This window comes from Nannospalax galili, unplaced genomic scaffold (assembly GCF_000622305.1).
Source record: "Nannospalax galili isolate Female #2095 unplaced genomic scaffold, S.galili_v1.0 scaffold179, whole genome shotgun sequence".
NCBI classification, from domain to species: domain Eukaryota; kingdom Metazoa; phylum Chordata; class Mammalia; order Rodentia; family Spalacidae; genus Nannospalax; species Nannospalax galili.
The window spans coordinates 1,732,426-1,738,702 of record NW_008342627.1 but is presented as its reverse complement, the minus strand read 5'-3'; the positions used below and the strand labels follow the sequence as shown (position 1 = coordinate 1,738,702).

General features: G+C 47.8%; 1 pseudogene; it reads right to left on the bottom strand.

Moving 5' to 3' along the window:
* Positions 1 to 293: 293 nt before the first annotated feature.
* LOC103738598 lies at positions 294 to 1,614 on the bottom strand (annotated as a pseudogene).
* Positions 1,615 to 6,277: the final 4,663 nt, after the last annotated feature.

Below are 6,277 nucleotides of genomic sequence, written 5' to 3'. Positions count from 1 at the left end.
CAAGTCCAACTTCTTAATACAAGTTTCTTATGTTATTCTGTCCTATGTAAGGATGATTTCTCTGAGAACACCTTCTGTTGCCTTTATAAAACAAAGAAGGGGAAACTGTTGTAATGATTTTTTTTATCCTTAAAGCTTTTACTTTGATACATCAGGGAAAAAACAGGTTCACATGGAAAAAATAGACATGATCACAGGGAAGCTAACCTAATCAGCAAACATTGATGCCTGTCAGCTAATGTTGAAGCTGAAGTTCTGGGAGTTTGACATGCTACAGGGTTGAAAGGAATAGATTAGTATTCTCCTTCCTCACCCTCTCCTTCAACAGAATCCACACCAACCTCCATAATCCTTCTCCAGGGCAGACATGTCCTCACGGGCCTCAGAGAACTCCCCTTCCTCCATGCCCTCACCCACATACCAGTGCACAAAGTCACGCTTGGCATACATCAGATCAAACTTGTGGTCGAGACGGGCCCAGGCCTCAGCAATGGCTGTGGTGTTGCTCAGCATGCACACAGCTCGCTGTACCTTGGCCAGGTCTCCACCAGGTACCACATTGGGAGGCTGGTAATTGATGCCGACCTTGAAGCCAGTGGGGCACCAATCCACAAACTGGATGTTATGCTTGGTTTTAATGGTGGCAATGGCAGCATTGACATCTTTGGGAACCACATCACCACGGTACAACAGGCAGCAAGCCATGTGTTTACCATGGCGAGGGTCACATTTCACCATCTGGTTGGCTGGCTCAAAGCAGGCATTGGTGATCTTTGCTACAGAAAGCTGCTCATGCTTTCTCAGCAGAGATGACAGGGCATATGTGGCCAGAGGGAAGTGGATTTGGGGATAGGGCACCAGGTTGGTCTGGAATTTAGTCAGATCTACATTCAGGGCTCCATCAAATCTCAGGGAAGCAGTGAGGGAAGACACAATCTGGCTAATAAGGCTGTTAAGTTAGGGTAGGCTGGGCGCTTGATATTGAGGTTTCTACGACAGATGTCATAGATGGCCTCATTGTCTACCATGAAGGCACAATCAGAGTGCTCCAGGGTGGTGTGAGTGGTGAGGATGGAATTGTAGGGCTCAACAATAGTGGTGGAAACCTGGGGGGCTGGGTAGTTGGAGAACTCCAGCTTGAACTTCTTTCCGTAATCAACAGAGAGCTGTTCCATCAGCAGGGAGGTGACCCAGAGCCAGTTCCCCCACCAAAGCTGTGGAAAACCAAGAAGCCCTGAAGACCTGTGCGCTGGTCAGCCAGCCTGGGAATTCGGTCCAGGACAAGGTCAATGATCTCCTTGCCAATGGTGTGGCGCCCATGGGCGTATTATTGGCAGCATCTTCCTTGCCTGTGAAGAGCTGGCGGTAGGTACCAGTGCGAACTTCATCAATGACCGTGGGTTCCAGGTCTACAAACACTGCCCTGGGCACATGCTTGCCAGCGCCTGTCTCACTGAAGAAGGTGTTGAAGGAGTCGTCTCCTCCCCCAATGGTCTTGTCACCTGGCATCTGGCCATCAGGCTGGATGCCATGTTCCAGGCAGTAGAGCTCCCAGCAGGCGTTGCCGATCTGAACACCAGCCTGGCCAACATGAACGGAGAGGCACTCATGCATATTTGGTCCTCAAAGAGGTCGGTGGAAACGGAGGAAGCAAAGGGAGGGCGGCAGAGATCTCCCACTAACAGACTGCCACGGAGTCAGGGGAGAAGTCTGTTGTAATGATTTTTATAATAGGTACATGCTCTGAACAAATTGACTTTTACTTAACCTTGCAACCAAAAAGTTAGCCTTAAGCTTGTTCACAGTGTAGACAAGTTCACTGAGCCATGCTCTCCTCTTGTGACCCAGACATATGACCTTAATGCCTCATGGCTCTTCCTTGCCCTTGACTTAATATATGAATGTACATGTGTTTGTTTACATGTCAAGCCTGTGCTTATCTCACTGCAAACAATGAAAGAAATTGAACATCTGTTTGTGCTTCTATGTGTTAGTCTAGGTCTAGAGATCAGAAGGGACAGAATCCTCTGATAAGGGTCTTTTACTTCCCTATTTCATACTGGAGATACTGTTTCAACAGAACATAGAGCTCTTGCTTGGGGGCACAGTTCTGAGAGAAGTCTGAAGGAACGGGCTCTCAGCAGTTCAGGCTCTCTCATGGCCTTGAAATGGATGTTAAGAGTCAGGCTATAATGTGGCATCACATAGTGACCGCTGCAATAACACTCTGTGGGAGAGGGAATACAGTGAGTCCCTGCTAAGGGGAAAATGACTGGTTGGAATGTGTCCATAGATCTGTCTTTTAGCATTCTTGTGTCTGTGAGAGGAGACGCTGATCCTGGAGAGGAGAGTTTAGTAGGAAACGTGAGACACCTAGAACAGCTTCACCTCTCTTCCAAATTCCTTCTCAAAGTCTTTGTAACCTCAGCTATGGACATGAGCTCAAAGCACTGAGAGTTTATTCTACGCCAAATGGAACCAGCATATAAGAATCCATTTGGAGTTCTATCCAAGGACCATACAAGGCAGATAAACCAGGAGCTTCTGGAAAGCCGAGAAGTTTTGGTCAGCTTTGCGCACCTGGGAATGCACTATGCCCCAGTAAAGGGGGGCAGGAAGGAGCCAAAGAAGGAAGCCCGAGCAGCCTGGCCTCTGGGTCTTCATGGTGCTGTCCAACAGACAGGCTGCAGTGAGAGAGACGGCAGTTCCCGAGCTATCCAGTGTAGACGCCCTGAGCTGTCCGATGTAGGTACTGCTAGCCATATGCAGTTACTGAAATATAACTAGAAAAATGAGAACTGAATGTATAATTGTATTTAACTGTGCTTAGTGATTTTTTTGATTTGAGAATTTCATACAATATATTTTGCTAATATTCTGACCCCCTCATCCCTCTCCATCCCCAACTTATTACCCACCCCCCAGACTTCATGTCCTTTATTTTTAAACGTCTGTAAAGTTGAATCTGTTTCCTAAATGTTCTTGGGTGTAGATCTGTTCCATGGAGTTTAGTCAACCTACCAGCCATCCTCAGCTAGGGCTGGGGCTTCCTGTCCACCTCCCGATCCATGCTGGGCCTTCTACTGGCCTGGGCATGCACAGGTCTCGTGAATACTTTCACAAGTGAGGTGGTTCATATGTACAACTACCTGTGGTGTCCAGACAGCACAGTTTCCTTGTATTCATCCACCACCTCTGATTCCCCCTCCTCAATGAGCCCTGAGTCTTGGGAAGAGGGGCTGTAATACAAGTGCTGAACACTCTGCAGACTCTTATTCTCTGCACGTTGACCAGTCGTGGGTCTCTATATTACTGAAATAGCCATGTATGATTGGTGGCTACCATTTGGAACAAATCAGGTCTCCCAGCTGCATACACCCTCTCCTCATCCAAGCACCTTCCTTCCCCATCTGAACATCCTCCCTCCCCATCTGAACATCCTCCCTCCCCATTTGAACATCCTCCCTCCCCATTTGAACATCCTCCCTCCTCGTCTGAACATCCTCCCTCCCCATCTGAACATCCTCCCTCCCCATCTGAACATTCTCTCTCATGTGTGGGCCATTCAGCTTCTACTCAAGCCAGACCCATACAGCTGATCTGGGCCGGACACAGGTTGACTAGTAACATTAAAGAGGAGTGACGGGATGGTAGAGTGGTCATTCTTGATTGTCAACATGATTAAGTTTAGAGTTACCATGAAAACACACTTCTGGGTGCTACTAACGAGTTCTGACTGATTAGGAAAGACCCATTCACCTGAATGTGAGCAGCAGCAACCACGGGCTTGGGTCCTAGACTGAATAAAAAGGAGAAAGAGGGAAAAGAGGCAAAAATCCACTTTTTCTGAGGTCTTCAAATGGACAACATTTGCAGTTTTCATTGGTCCAGGAATGCATGAGACCCAGGGCTGGCTCTGCAAACCGCAGTCCCACACTAACACAGCAATGCTTGAGCCAAGTAGAAACTAACCAGACAAGGAAACACAGAGAGGACCGTGGATAAAGGCGGGTAGTGAGAGCAAGGCCTATTTGGAGAGTGGAGATTTAATACACTGGGAAGTGTTTTTCACTGACTTCTGGCCCCAGAAATTCATGTTATCATCCTAACCCCAAGTGCCTCATGATGTGATGCATCTGGAGGTAGAGACTTATCTTTTAAAAACTAAAAGAATTTTGAATATTTCCTCCATAAAGAAATGATAAATGCTTGAGATAAATGTTTGCCTTGATTTAAACATCATACAATCTACACATGTATCAAAATATTACATAAATATGTACAATTCAGGACTGGTGAGATAGCGTAGTCAGTAAAGTGTGAGGACCTGGGTTTTGGATGTCCAGCATCAAAAGCAGGTTACAGCAGCGTGTGCCTGTAACCCCAGGGCTGGGGAACTAGAGACAGGAGGGTGGCGGGGCTTACTGGCCATCCAGCACAGCCAGTGGTGAGCTCCGAGTTCAGCGTCTCAAAACTAAGGAGGAAGAAGGTGAGGAAAACTCATAGCATCAACCTCAGGCCTCCATGAGTGCGCGCGCATGCACACACACACAAGTACAATTTTTATAACTTTAGATATGAGTTAAAATTCAACTTAGCATCAAAGAATCAAAATCCTACATTCATTATATTGCTTAACAAGTCACATGTTGCTGACCTTATTCAACACAGAAAGCTACATGTTCAGTGTTTGGTTTTTCACATTTTCTAATGTGGTGTGGTGGCACACGTCTTTAATCCCCAGCACTCCACTCGGGAGGCAGAGGCAGGCAGATCTCTGTGAGTTCAAGGCCAGCCTGGTCTGTATAGTGAGTTCTAGGACACCTGGGGCTACAGGGAGACCCTGTCTCAAAAAGACCAGAAAGAAAGAAAGAAAGAAAGAAAGAAAGAAAGAAAGAAAGGAGGGAAGGAGGGAGGGAGGGAGGGGGAGGGAAGGGGAGGGAGGGAGGGAGGAACGAAGGAAGGAAGGAAGGAGAATGAAGGAAGGAAGAAAAGAAAGAGTAAGGAGATCCCATTAAAAACTAAAAAGACAATACCCCACAAGGTCTTCAGGGCCCTTCAGTTCATTAGCCACACCACAACTAAGGGCTTCCCAAAATGTGGGTGTTTTTAAATCACCCCTGACATGAAAGCCTTGGTCAGCTCCTCGTCTGTTGAAATGTGTCCTGCCTTCTCACACTGGTCCCTCTGCCAGAACAATCTCCTCCCATCGCTGCATCTCTCTTTGCCCCTGTCCTCATCCTTCCCATCCTCCACTCTCATCTTACACACCCCTCCTCCAGGAAGCCTAGCTTCTCGCCCTCCGAGACCAGTGAGGAGGCTCCTGGTTCTGTTGCATTACGCCCTAGCTCTTCCTGGCACCCCATCATACCAGGCTGTGGTTTATCCAGCTATTGTCTATATCACTCAGTGTACTATAAACTTTTCAAGAAAGAAACTGAATCAGACTCCTTGTTCCAGACCCAGACTTGATAGGTAATACCAAGTTCACTGGATAATTTCTGATTGACTCTAACAATCTAAAGGATTAATTTGGACCAAGCAGTGTGTAATTTGAGAACGATGTCTTCTTCAATTCTTTATTAACTCTGTAAAATAGGAAACCACGGATATCTCCATTTGAGATGAGAAGACCTGGCTCTCTGCCTGGACTAGTAGTGTCCCTCTCGCTGCCTCGGAGAGCATCAACAGGCAGACTCAACATTAGACCCTCTCTGCTGACACTGTCGGCTGGTGCCTGGGAATGCGACTCCTCAGGCCGTTCCTGCCCAGGACAGTGTTCTGCTCCTGAGACAGGACCCACCCCAACCCCAGCTTCCTCTCTTCTGCCAGTCCTGATCTACCCTTCCGTCCTCTCCCAGGTCCAGTACTTCCTTCTCTTGAGTCCTCTCTTGACTGGGAAGACAGTTCTTGCTCTGGCAAGTACCTGTCCTTCCCTAACTGGGCCTGGGATCTCTATAAGGGCCTCTGTGTCTTCAAGGGAGCCTCTACTTCCTGGCACTCATCAAAAACCATCTTGGTAGGCCACATGAGGCCATCACCACCAGGGATCACCACCAGGGATCATCACCGGGCAGGAATCTGATCACTGCAGCATAGCGAGATGAGGCAGTTTCCATGGTTACCCTCTTGAACTCTGGGTATATCCAAAATGTTGCAGCAAAGAACTGAAATGAGCCCTGAAGACACGATGGTGGGGTCAGAAGCTGTGACCCTGAAAGTCTGCGGACAGGGTGACTGTGTCTTTGGAGGGGGCCCAGAATGGACAGGATAAGCA